General features: G+C 41.8%; 1 protein-coding gene across 1 annotated transcript in view; it reads right to left on the reverse strand.

Annotated features, from left to right (window-relative positions):
- Positions 1-14,764, reverse strand: part of PlexA (plexin A) — a 527,983-nt gene that overhangs the window by 207,426 nt on the left and 305,793 nt on the right. The window lies entirely within an intron of this gene.

Here is a 14,764-nt window from a genome sequence, read left to right on the forward strand (position 1 = left end):
GAATAAAATTTGCCAAGATGGAAGAAGTCATAAGTACACCCGCTTTCATCGTTCGAACATTCGAAAAAAATTCTACAACCACACCTCCAGTTTTCAGACTCAAATGCCATTATGTGTAAATACTCATGTAAAACAGTTGAAAAAATTTATATATCATGCTTTCTATATAAAAATTTATAAAGTATACGCTAGCCTTAAGTCTCGTTGTTGGTTTGATTTGGCACTTGCCTTCAAAGCCGAGACCGAGGGATAGAAACGCAATTATGTAACTGTTTCCTCACCTGTTTGAGGTGATATACCCGGTGACCGTTTTCAGGATCGTATGACAGGAGCTGTTCAGACATTAGCATTTAATTATTTCATCGTCAATGTGGTCATCCTTAGTTGTCATCCCCTAAAAATTAACGTCAACGTGAATGAATTGACACATGAACTGAATTTTATAAATAAATACAATACTTTCATTCTTCATTATTTTATATTTAGACGAGATGGACGGTCTCGGTTTTGATTAAGTGGAATTCCTTCACAAATCCAGAAATTATTCAAACATTATAAATTCCACCAAAGTGTATAAATTCTATCGAATCCGGGTCCAAAAGATGATAACAAGTGGTAAAAACTGAGTCATGGACGTGAAATTCCGACTGGAATTTGTTAAGGTTGCATTCATTTGCCATTTTCTTTCGTATTTAAAGCCAGAATAAGTTTGTACATCGGACTCTTTAACTATGAAGCCTGGTTAAATGAGATATATCTGCGGGGGAAAAAAGGCTCACGTCACGGCAAAATAATAAAACGGCTACGGGGTTCCTCAATTTCCTAGCCTTTTCCAACGCAATCTCATCAACTTCAATGACGCCATCCTACCAAGACGAAGTCTTTTGGAAAATATTAGCCGGCCACGGACGAGAGCTTAGAGAGAACGAGACGCGACTCAACTGGAGAGACACACGGCCCTTCAGAAAGCATCAATCGCCTCGATTGCAGAGACGGATGCGCAGAGAAGGGGGGGGGAGTCGAATTCCGGCCACTCGTGCGCGACGATGGCTAAGAATGCCCCAAAAACGCCTCTTTAGCCAAACTCGGTCTGGCTCAAGAGGAGATTCCTTCCCGTCCTCTCGACTCCTCTCTCTCTCTCCCTCCCCTCTACGACGAAATATTGTGCCGTCAGAGATGTCGATATCGGTGGAAAGGAGATGGGGGGATGAAATCACAAATCCACCACTTGGGACCCTTTTCCACTCACACTATGTCCCTCCAATCTTCCAAGCCTGCTCCGATGCACCCTCAAGGGCCAGGGAAGAAGGAAAGAGAGTCTCGTGGAGGCGTTTACTACGCCGTCTCGTCAGAAAATCCGCCCTCACCGACCCCTCGTGATGGATACCGAAGGGATGGTAGGAGAATGGAGCAGTTGAACGAAACGGATTGAGAGATCGGACTGGGTCCTCCTAGGTAACGGGAGACCCAGCGCGATGAGGGAATGGGACGGAGGGAATGAGAAACTTAGAGAGCTGGGGAGAGGGAATCTGGGGCGGGGGAGGAGGAGTTCAGGAGTGGACAGAAGGCGGCTCCGCTGGACCGGCGAAACATATAAGCCCCCGTCCTCCACTGGAGAAAGAATGATAGAGTGGAGTCTGGTGGTCCCTAAAACATTACAATTAGGTAATGCTGTTTGCTGGCTGAGCTGGCCTCCGTGACCCCCCATCTCCTCCCGCTCGGGGTTGTAGAAACGTCCCCAGCCCTCCCCATTGGGTTTGCTCCCCCCATTGCTCGGTCCGTCTCGAAACTGCTTTAAAGAGAAAGACTACTTCCACGTTCCAAGTTTTATCACCGCCTCAGGTCGGCATCTTTACGTAATAAAACGGATGATTATGTTGAAGCGCAAAAATAAGGCCGCGTACGTAACACGGAAACCAAAACTCGTACCTACCGGCTAGACTTGCAGAACGAAGCTGAAGATTGAAATTGACTAATTATGCTCGTATCAATGACTCGTGTATCATGACTTTATTTTTCTACGGAATCTGCCGGCAGATATGGATTTAAATGTGTCACGAAAGAAAAACAGAACCAGGTTAGCCAAGCGTTCGCCTAGCGGAAGATACCCACGCCTGCTTACAGACCTTATCCTTTTGCATCAGCATATTTCTTCTCCTACTTACCCGAGAGGGTCGGCGTCTGTGTAACAAACACGCACAGCAATGAATGATTGAAATTAACTAATTAAATACTCAGTTACGACGGAGGAATTCCACCATTACAAGCATGAATCCATTTAGTTGGCAAATAAAATTAAATAGCATTAGGTGTACATAATTCGTCTCAATGTACGTTTGGATGCCGATCCCTTTGCTTGTTAGTAGTCAGAAATGTGAATAATGTGCAACTCAGTGCATTAAGCCCACGCGAATTCAATGATACCTCTTTTATCGTGGATTAACACAAATAAATAGGTTGAGTCCTTCAATAAATTCGCCCACTGACATTCATGAAACTTTCATTGCGTAAATAAACAGACATAAAGAAATAGACATCAATTAGGTATTTATTCCAACGGAAAATGCCACTGAACGAGGACTTGAAAGGAATCGTTCATTATTCCCCACGTTGACAAAGAACTCAACAAAATGTAACTTTCAATTAACTCTATGGTAAGTAAAACAGCCACAAAAATGCCTAAAATTCATTTTTGAGCGTCAGGCAAACACTTGGCAATCAAACCTAAAAGAACTATCCATTTTCATAAATTCCAATTACTTCCGGCATGCATACACAATGGTGGATTCTTACAGTTTTCGTGATGTAAATGTGACGTGATCAAAATACCTAGGAGCTCATAACACTAATGGTGTTTTTCAATTAGTTTTTAATGTGATTGCGAACTTCGTGTGGGAAAATGAACCTATCTGCTTGGCCTCTACTGAATGGTTAGAATTATTTCCCTCTTCGGTGGCAGCAGAAGTAAACTCGATCATAAAACCGAAAATTTCTCTTTCCGTTTCTCTCTCATCTGATAAAGGTGTTTTGCAATTATTCCTGGGTTCATAACCCCCCTCTATATTTATTTGTTTATCGACTTTATTGGGGGCATCGAGATGGTGCGGGGGCTAACGTACTGGCTTCCCACCCTGAGGGCGCGGGTTCAAATCCCGGCGGTGTTGAATATTTTTCAGAGGTGTCTCGATCCCTACTTGAGGTGCTTTGTGGAGGGCACTTTGAGTGAGTACGCCGTCCGTCGGATGGGACGTTAAGCCGCGGACCCCTTGGCGCCTTTCGTAAAGAGTAGGCTAATGCCGACGCCGGGTTTCTCTCCACCCTTCATCCTTTCCTGTCCTTCCCCTATGGCGCAAATGACCTTAGCTGTCGGTCGCCTCCCCTCAAAACTACTACTACTACTCGACTTTATTGGGGCGAGATAGAGACTTAGCACTTCCTGCATCCACCTAACCTCTAACTAAGATATTAAAGATAGTTAAAAACCAAGCCCTAGGCGGAGGAAACATACGTAGGGGGGAATCGAACCCGCAGCCTCTGGGTTACCAGGCGAGAACGTTATCCCGCTGCCACATGATACAACGTCGATACGACCTACGCGGAAATATGCAGAGTATATACATGCATTACTACTAAATAGTGCCTATTACATTTGTAAATATTAGAGATAAAAGACGAAGAAATAAAGCATCCCCTGATTCCATTTAACTCCCAAAAGTCCCAAGAGTTTGATGTACTGCGCCGTTTTAAATTCGTTACAACTCTTAGGAACAGGGCATAAGTGTAACTCAACGGAGAAAAAAAAATTTAACGTCTAAAGTGGGTCTGATAGCTAATCGTCTGACGGAGTACTTATTCCTTTTAGTTGATATAATATTCCTTGCGCTTCAAAGAGAGAGCAAGTATTCGTTCCAATAACAATAAATAGCGTTAATAATTGTTTATGAATCGAAACTTAATTCATCTCCAGGAGGAGAAAAGTATAAGAGAAGCAGTAATGCTCTTTTTACGACCACAAGGATCTGAGATGGCTCAACTTAAGGGTTCAAATATAATGTGCGTAAAATAAGGTTCCTAGGAATTAGAAGATATGTGGGCGGTGGTTTAGGTCTCCCGAGCGAATGCCGTACTGTTTTGGCGTAGTCCTCGACCCTGAACGGTAACAAGTTCTCAAAAATCGCAGAATGATTTTAATAAGAAACCAAGTCCAACCAATTAGAAATAGCCGCAAGCAATATACGAGCAAAAGGGCACGGATTCCTTTGTCCCGAACGCGGGGGTCGCAATCGACTTTTCCCATGGCTTCGGTGTCCCCGACTCTGCAAAGTTTCAAATCCACATGCTGTGATGCACGCAGCCGCATGAAACCAGTTGTGGGTGTACACACGACGCGAATAACTTGAGTGTGAAATAGGAAAACATAGTCGTTTCACAAAGTTGTTTGAACGGTGCTGAGGAAAACCGTCCACAACTATGAATTGCCTGAGCACAAAAAGAAGAATGTGCACAACTGGCCGCGAAATACGAATTAACGAAGTATTTTTAAACTACTATATTTAAATAAGTAACGTTTCTTTGTTTAATATTGTTTTATTGTTATGAAGAATAACCTTGGCTATCCTTTGATATTAATAATGGAAAATAACTATTATTCTATCACTTCGGGAGCTCATTATCGTTCTTTTATCCGAAGGGTCGAATTTTATATATCATAAGGATGAACGTGGAGAAATTTCCATACGCTAAAATTTGAAAGTGAAAAGAGTTTTTCAACCCCTATATTTCTGAAACATCTGCAGCTACCAGAGCACAAATATATACGGCTAATATGATAAAACATCTTTTTCCTATAACCTCAAAGTACACCACCACACGCTCCACACGATTTTGCTTGCTCGCCAAACTCTTTTAAGGAATTGGGATCTACTTCCCGCTATACCCCTATAACGCGGTTCTTTGTGTAAAAACCTTTTTCCGTTGAAGTAGGCGTATGGCAGCGTAGACGTCTACAAAATCATATTAGATAATTACTAAATAATACCATCAATGCTTACGACCCGGAGAAGAGCAAATACGACACATTGCATGAAAATTATGCGCTGCAGCAGTTCTTTTACTACTTATATCCCAACAATTTTCCATAACTGCATGACTTCCACTAACACAAGAGTAAATTCGGTGCACTAAGTAAATAAGCCTGTGGTTCCAATACCTGCATAAAAATTGAACAAACTCGACAAACATGAATACTTTATCCATTACTAAAAAGAAAGAAAGACTCGTACTTTTCCACAGATTTTATTATACGGTACAACGCGTTTCACCGACTTGCGGCATCATCAGGTACCTGATGGTGGACTACTGCCCTGGAATTTCAATTTCCGAATTGCTCGAGCACCACCGTGAATGAAGAACCTCTTTGACGCAATCTCGCTAGTTTCCTATTAACCACATATTCCTTAGCTGCCTAGCTACAGCGCGACGGCTACGCATCGACTTTCACCAGTCCCAGCAAAATGTGAACGACGGACCGAGGAGCACAGGATGACATGCCCACCCCCAAATACTCGGCGGGAAAGAGGAGACAGCAAGGACGTGGAAGGGGTGCGCGTGAATGGATGTGGGTGCCTCCAAACCCCCCCCGGCACATTACAATCCTCAGTTTACAACGCTGATGTACGTAATAACGTAACAACCTAGCGCAAGTTAACACAGCCTTTTGATGACCATCGTAATTCAAGAGTTGCCCTTTGTAAAAATGTGTCAAAAGCGTAACCGATTTCGGTACCTATATTATGTCGATTTTCCTTTGCCGAGATTTTTTAGAGAAAATGGCAATGAAACTGGGTATGCGAAAAAGAAAATTTTCAGGTTTCCTTTATGTGGTTGTTGATTCGAACTCTTGATAATAATAAACTTTTCATAATAATAAACTTTTCGTTCAGGTTAATCTAACACCAAAGGAATACGATTATGATTCCCATTCAAACAATAGCGAAACATTAACCTGACCAAACAAAATATATAATAATTAGGTATGTGCCTGTGATAGAGGTAAGTATAAGAAGAGGAAAACGTCGCATAATTTGTGCTGCAATCGAGCAAAGAAACTAAAACAAGTTTCATATGCTGAAATTGCACTCATTATAACCATATCTCATTAGTTTACTATTTTCAATGCTACTAGAGCGTGGCACAGAGTTATCACACATGCAAAATAAATAATGTCAAAAGAGTATAAGAATGTAGATAACTTTAAATGTAAACGAGAAAAATAGCAAAAGAATAAGTTGAATAGACATAAATTTTAGCTTGGAATATAATAGTCACTTTAGAATAGAAAGCAGAAAAAATAATCATTGTACTGAAGGAAGGCCAAAATACTGCATAGCAAGTGAACCAGAAAAAATTGAACAGGCTTATTAGTAGGTTACCATATCTCATAAAAACTTTTACTGACCCACGGAAATCGTTTGAACACCCAAAAACATATTGATAAATAAGATGCGGAATGCCTTGTGCATGAAAATGCCGAGTCGAAACACGCGTAGTCGGTTATTGAAACTTTATTTTGTGGAGAAGTGCTAAAAAAGTGCTATGGTTAACCTCTAAATAATATGAATACAATTCACAAATTCACGCAAAAAATTCTGCACGTTAATACAAAACAAATTCTGATATCCTAAATAGGGGCTATGATTGTTCCACCTTTATTATAAAAATTCGATAAAACTAAAATTACTCATCAGAACATCTGCGAATATATTCTAAACTGATCGCCTCTGTCGATTATCGTGATTCAATTCATAATTGCTAATTCCAAAGAAACTGCGGGAGTTTTCCGAGTTTCAAAGAAAATTTCAGAGTTTAACAGGACGCCTCGGTAGCTTAAGTGGCTAAAGCACTCGACCGGATATTGAGGGATCTGGGTTCGAATCCCAGTCAAGGCGAATGATTTTTACACTCTGAAATTGTTGCATTCATAATTGCTTTTTCCTGTTTCTAACGCGCTACTAGCGCCGCTTACAATTGATAAGTTTGCAACGCATGGAACTACAAGTTACGCTGATAAGAACATAAGTACACACGGCGTTTTCCACTTACGCTCGTACGTAGGACGGAGTACGTCAATGGTGTCTTTAGCTCCATCCTCTGAGGAAACGTGGTTAGCTGAGAGGGACGGATCGAATTCAAAGGAATGGACAGTGGGTCTTAGAACAGGGCTGACCCTTCTCGTTGCAGCCGTATTACTGGTGGAAATTCGACCATATGACAAATGGAGGATTTTGCGGAGAAGAGCAACGGAAATCGACTGACTTATAACACAAGGAAGAGCATAAGAGACGCGAGGAAGGCAGGTACTAAGGCATTAGGATTCAAAACAAGGGTAAGATCCTTCATGTCTTATTCTGAAAACTAATAACGCGACTACTATGTGGCAAAAGTGATTCTATCCTCTAAGAGATTTCACCATGATGATATTTTCGATACCGAAAATATTTTTAGTATTATTTTTCGTTTCGGACAATGTAGTCTACTCATTCGGTATTGACGACATGGTAGATATACGGCGATGAGGAAAAGGTTATAAATGATCTAATTGGAATTAATCATGTAATGGTAATAGAACATATCTGAAAGATTAGCAATGAAGCGAACATATTTAATGGAATGTGTTAATTCCTGAAGTATAAGGTGAGTTGGGAGAATATGAACTAATATCTACGACATTTAAGGGCCAGAAGGGGGTGCTAGTTCACCAATGAATTTTGCCAACAGATCACTACAAAACATTGATTAGTTTGGATCAATGTCCATTTGTTGAGTTTTTAAATTTTTTTTAAATTTCAGCCAAGTACCTGCTGCGGATGGGTACGTAAGCCATATTGCTTCATAAATACCCGACAAGGCAATTCACTAGTTCGGCTTAAAAATACTTATATCTCTCCGTGTCCCCCTTTGACGCTTGGAGGATGACGTCAAATCTTCCTTATAGCGAATGATTTCCAGAGCTGAGAAAGCGAGAGAGAATGCCAGAAGTCAATTCCACGGTGTATTTATCTGGAAAAGCAAATTACTATCTCGAATGAGCACAAAACCCGTAAAAATAAATCATGAAAAAGGAAACTCAGAAGAAATACTACCAATGAAAAAAAAAGAGTCCTTCCATTACTAACCTAGATAAGGGAGGGAAAAAAGCTAAGAATGCCTTCCATAAAGTGCAAAATAAAAGTTAAAGATAAAAAAGTATTTCGTTGATATTGGAATTCTAAAACGAACGCGATTCAAACAACTTGCAACTACTTTGTGTACAATTGCTTTTTACTGGTATGGAAAAACCAAACAGTAAACAAAGAACCTGCCGAGAGCTCTGGGCTGCTATCGCAAAGTTTGCAATAATCGTTTGTGAAACCTTTCGCAATGTTCTATAGCAGTTTTCCAAGGACCGCGTATCATTTCTCAACATTTTGATCCATTGATACCCCACCATTTCTTCACCATAGTCTCCCACCACGAGTGTGGTAATTGTTAACTTCTCCGCAGACACGACGTACAATCTTCCGCATTCAGTACATTCAGAAGATTTTTCACCAAGATAGTACTCCAGAAATTTAAAGAGTTTACGTGATTGAAATTTCTTTTTTATGTCACTATCATTCTATTTTCCACACTTTTCAGGTACTCCATAATTTACAATCATCCAACGGGACAACACGTATTAGTAACCTAATGACTATGGGCATAGGCCATCAAAACAGGCGAAGCACTTTTATTTCATTCTTTTGGCTTTATTTCTCTTCCATTTGCGCGTATGGTACCACTGTGCATACTTATCTTGCTCCCGCTGACTCGTAGATGCACAATTTAGCGATCTTGAATGCAATAAATTAATATCCACGGTGACGAAGCGACTGCATGCATTTAGGAATTGTAAGTCATAATGAGAAACTAAAAAAAAACACAGCACCGGCGCGAATGACCTACTGCTCCGATACTTCAGAATTCCTCCGCCGTGAAGCACCGCATTCCGACGCCACTCGACCGAAAATATGCAAAGAGATCATTCAAGAGCACGCGCCACTTCAGCTTTTTTTTTTCACTCGTTCCGACGGAATGACTATCTTGTGTACATCGTAAACTACCCATCTTCGCCTAGGGCACACCTGAGAGCGGCTTTCAAGTCGGCAGGGTGAGCCGTTTCCCATTATCACTCGCCGCTTCCAATCAATACCGAACGCCCAACGCTCGTGGGAATTGAAGAGCGGCGCGACCGAGAGCAATGTGAATGTGAGCCCTGCGTTGATATTGGTTTTGTTTCTTTGCGGCGTCAAATCCCCATCCACCTTAAACACCGGAGGAGCTGCTCCTTCAAGCCACGAGCTAGCACGGCGAAGGACTGCAATGCAGGAGATATATCAGCCATCTCCACCTCAGCTCCCTTTCATCACCGCTTCCTTGTTTACCTCTTGAGACTCGCGAAAAAAAGGAAGAGAAAATCGAGGCTCTCGAGGAAGCATGCTCTGTCTGGAGCGAATAATAAACTGAGGAACGGAAGAGAACGAGTGGTAGGAAAATAGAGTCGGCTGACTTCCTCCCTGGCTTCTGAAGAATATTTCTCTTACGTCTCCGCAATGCTGGGGCGCGCACACACACACACACACACAGAAAGAAACACGCGAGGCATTCATTCCAGATGAGATGAGGGTCCCTTAAAAATAGGCGCTCCATTTCGCATGCGAGGCGAAAGACGTAACACGGGGGGGGATGGGGGGGGGGAAGGGACGTGGGCGATGGGAGTGACTCATTACCCAATTTGCACTTTTGTCGCTCAGCGTGGGCGATAACTTTTCTTTTGACCATATTCGAGTCGCGATTGTTCAAGCAAGCGCCCACACCTCGAGCCCCGAAGTTAATATATTCATTAATTAAAGACGGAGGAAATTATTCGGATTTGCAAGACCCAGCGGAGGGGACGGAAAGAATGATACGGGATCAATAAAGCGAACAAGGCTCAGATTTATTACACCTCGGTTGCGAAATCTCATTTGACAAATACCTATGCATAAATAAGTGGCAATCCCATCCGGGAAAGTCAGAGACTAAAATATTCAATGCCTCCGAGTAATAAGGAGAACTCAAAATAAATTACGTGCAATATATTTTAATGGCAGTTTAAAAATAAACAGTCGTGGTGCTCAATGTATTAACAGGATGGACCATAATTTATTGAATGATTCCTCTTCCTTGCTCTCAAATATGGCGTCTCTTTGAGTCATTCCGCATTAATATGGATTTTTTTTCCTTTTTTAATTCATATATTGCATCAGTTTCCCTTACATAACTACTACTTAGTAGGATTGTGTTGAATTATAATCACTAATAATATGCTAAGGCAAATCATTGTAATCTTGAAGAAAAAATTATTTATCCCAACTCGGCGCGCGTTAACGACGTGTGGGAAACATAAAAAGTAATACGGAAATCATACTAGAGTGAAAAGCGTTATCCACAGTGTGGGCCGCGAGAAATCCTCCATCACGCATGAAATCCATAATGGAAAAACTTGCGCTTTACCAGATAAAAGCCATATTTATGGGACATTGAAAATTAGGCCATTTGCTACCCGGGCGAATGTCTTGAACCACTAAACTATCCACATTTGTTCATCCTGTGATAATCCAAATGAAACTTATACGGAAATATATTATGTTTCTTTTTCTAACGCGCAGTTAGCCCACAATGAATATGGTTCGAAACGAGGGAAATTTGCTTTTGCAGCGAGGCAGTCCACAGCTTGCATTCCCCCGTCGAAATAAAAGTCCGCGGTTTTACTCCCGGGTGACCTCTCTTTCCGGGGCATTTCACCGCGTAAAATTAATATCCTCCCGCAGAACCGGGGAAAAAATTTCAATGCTACCTTTCATGTTTTTCAGATTAGTACAAGACTTCAATGACATTTCCAAGGACAGATGGTGGAGCAAGAACACTCCGGGAGTCTCACAATAAACATTATAAAATAACGCGCATGAAACACTTGGGAGCGAAACTCTCCAGCTGCTAAGAAATATTCTTCCTGGTTCTTGGAGTGGATTGGAGTGGCAATTTTGAGGGTTCTCCCTCAAGGAAAAGTATACTCAAAAACTTTCATAAGATCCCTATCCCTCTCTTCAGAAAAGCAAACCCGCCCGCCTCTCGAGGCACGCAATAAATCTGGTGCTTGTAAATGGGCGCAGAGATTCCGCTCGAGATGAGATGGGCGACCAGTTAACATGCATGGATTAACTGAGATCCGCGTTGCAAAAAAGACAATGCACGCCAAATTGTTGCCAAAAACAGTACTCGCTTTGTCGTGGCGCTCGTAAGAATGATGAAAATTAATATTTTCGATGCATAACTAGGGAAACGATGGTCGATCGGGGAGCCCAGATATTAGATAACTTTGTGACGAGAAACGTGCAAAAACCAGAAACGATTTTTTTATCCCCACACTACTATTTAATCATGCCAAGTAAATTTTCCGTACTTACCCGCTTAGGCAGGTCTGCGGAAATTTGGTTTTCATCAGGGTTAACTTGAAAAAGGAACATTCCCAGCTACCCATTAAAGCGTGCTACCATAAGAATTATATTTCCCGTTTATTTATTGAAGGTTTTGGAAACAAGAGGTTTCGATAAACGGGAGAGATTTTTTTTCCACATTTCCAGTTCAATGTGAGCTGATAGCAAAAGGCTGATAGCATTTCATGGGTTTCTGGGTAGGAAAGTGAAGAATGTGTGAAAATATTGAATGAACTCGATCTGGATCTGGGTAATTGGATAACGTCAGTAATAGTGAAAAATACGATTATTTTTTCCCGCATGATAAAGCATCCTTAATTGTATTCATTTATGCTGAAAGAAACCAGAGAAATCCAATACAAATATAAAAACTTATCATGAACGCGTGGACACATTTTACGATATGCCAAGGAGATACAAAATAATAAATAGAAAAATAGTTTTATCATCTACATAATTGACCATCACACTGTCGGTGACTATGTCTTTGGCTGAACCACATTGACATTACCTTAAAAAGACGCCATAAACACAGTGATTTTTACTGGAAATATGTTAAATTTCATCTTCTAGGAGTTACTCCTTTTTCCGAAGAACCAAAACATCAGACACCATGTCTAACAACGTCCACCGCAAATATTTTAAAACTCTTTTTAAATGCTATCCCCTCTAAGATTTCCCAGAATGTCACGAACGCTTGGACTGGAATAGTTAAAGCACTCGTCAATGGTGAGAGTAAGTATTTCGTCCGCACGTTCACGGACATCGATCCTCAAGCCTCACAACGCTCTCATGATGTATTGTTCATCAGATTGAGGGTGAAAAAGCTGAAGAACGAATAAGAATAAAAGCAAAGTTAAGGAATTTGGTGATATGAGCATCGATCCACCGTTCACTAGATGTTAACGAAAATGTGGCAGTAGCAGAAAATATTCCGTAAGGAGACGCCCTATGATACCCATCCGTTTCCAATCACTTGTTTTTACACCGACCGATTACAGGAGCTACTCATGTCAGGTGGCCAACCGAGAATAATGCCAACAATGGTGAAATACCCTCGGAGCGGAAAAAAAACATGACTAAACGATGACTTCCGCAAAGAGCTAACCATATCCTGAATTCGTAATGAGGCGTGAAAAAAAAAGAAGTTTGCCGTGAATAAGGTGTTAGAGAGAAAGGAAACCGTAGGGCATTATACATTAACCGTTAGGAGATGGAAGAACTGGACAGCACCGGAAGAAGGAACACATCTAAGGCAATTATATGTTATCGAATGAAATTCGCATCTTTTTTTCTGTGACTATCCAGCAGAAAAATAAACCTTGGTTCATACTTTCTATATTGTAAGAATATTTACTATAAAATTACAAAAGACAGCGAGATGCCACCCAAATTAATTATTTTGACACGGAATTGCAATGACGAATTAAAAGGAAAATGATTTGAAAACGATTAAAAGTCAATTAAAATGCTAAAACGGATGCTGGGAATAACCTTTTACCAATGATTAATCGCCAACAAACAGTACAGCTAACGTTTGCCTAGAATGTAAATGAGGATTTTTTTGTTGACCCTACGGCCTTTGCATGAAACACTTACGCTTGACCCTTGCAAATATTCGTAGCGAGAGCTTTACGGAAACGCTCAAAGCGTGTTTTCTTAAACTAAAGATCAATTCGGGCAAAGGAAGTAGCTCAAAGAGCAGGTTATTAACACGAAAGAAGTTAATTGTGTTGCTTTAATGTTAACTCTATTTTTCGTAAAACAGCCTTTCACATAGCAGAAGAAAGAAATCCTTATTTTATACTTATGATCTTAAAACAACGGTCGGTGTTACACCCCCTGCTGCATTTGGGTTCGGTGTGTATATTTTTGGTTCCCTTAACTCATGGCTGCGGATATGAATCCCCAATATGGTTTTCACGTTGGGCCACACTCGTGTGTCGATGTCGTCAATGCTTTCTAATCATCGATTTCTTGTACGTTTTGTAAAGGACTATTTTTAGTTATTTGCTTTCTTTAAACGAGTGTTGACTTATATTTGCTGTAGTGTACAATTTTCGGAGAACAAAGCGTGGCAAAAAATATTGGTTCCCGAAGGCAACAAATTGCTGATGGAGTAATGTGTAAGAGTGGATGATCGTCCAGGAAACCGATTTAGTACTGCGCTGACTCGGCTAGTCCAGTAAGCATCGCTCTCACCTTATGGCCTGCAGCCGGCTTTAAATCACTTTTGCCGAGGTCATAAACTGAATTTTCCAGAATTGAGTTTTCTCATAGATATGCCCGGAACACCTTATGGCTTAAACACCTGGTGACTACTAATTACCATCTAGTGTTAAACTTTCCTTCCCATAATGATTCCCAAACTCGTTACCTTAGCCAGTCGAGACTTGCACCGCCATCGCCGATCGCCACTCCGGCTCTCCTCCGGTGGAGTCAGTCTCGTGGGTGGTGGGAGGTCGGGGGGATCGGAATGCGGGCCGCGGGAGGTCGGAGCGTGAGGTCAGGCAGCGGGGGCGGCGGTGGGAGGTGTGTGTACGTGTGTGTACGCGTAGGGCGTGCTGCGCTCGTGTTCTCCCAGGCGACGTCTCACTCGGTGAGGCCATGCCAGCGGGTCACAGGCGATATGGCGCCCCGGCTCGAGCTCTTCGGGCTCCGTTCGTGAACGGGTACCACCAGCGCGGCCCCATGCGTCCACCTCGCGCGTCGCCATCTTCGACACCAACGCCTTTCCTATCCCCGGCGCCGAGTCCGCGTCGAAGCCACCGTCGCCTTCGCGTTGGACGGAGGCTTACGGGGTGGAAGGAGGGAGGTAGATAGGTACCGAGTGCGGAGAATCATTAGAGGTCATAGGGGGTGGAGTAAATGGTGGAGTCCTAGCCGTTAGTTTTTCTTCCACGTGATCACTTTCCTTATACTTAAATCAATTCCTCGTACCTCTCCGACGGGGTTAATGGAGAAAATAGGCTAAATTCCCTCGAATACGAAGAGCAGAGGCCAGACTAAGACTTTTATGCAGGAATCAGTAGAGCTACACACTATATCATCAGATCGCAGGACTCGGCTGAATAAGCTAAAAGGAATACGTCACGGACAGATTAATATAGTCTCTCTCTTCCTCGCACTATTTACGATCATATAAAAACTTAGGTTAAGTACCTATTAAGCTTTGAAAGAAAAACTGAAGTGTAATTTAACATCTCCGT

Source organism: Hetaerina americana, unplaced genomic scaffold, assembly GCF_022747635.1.
Source record: "Hetaerina americana unplaced genomic scaffold, ioHetAmer1.1.p SCAF_12, whole genome shotgun sequence".
Lineage (NCBI taxonomy): Eukaryota > Metazoa > Arthropoda > Insecta > Odonata > Calopterygidae > Hetaerina > Hetaerina americana.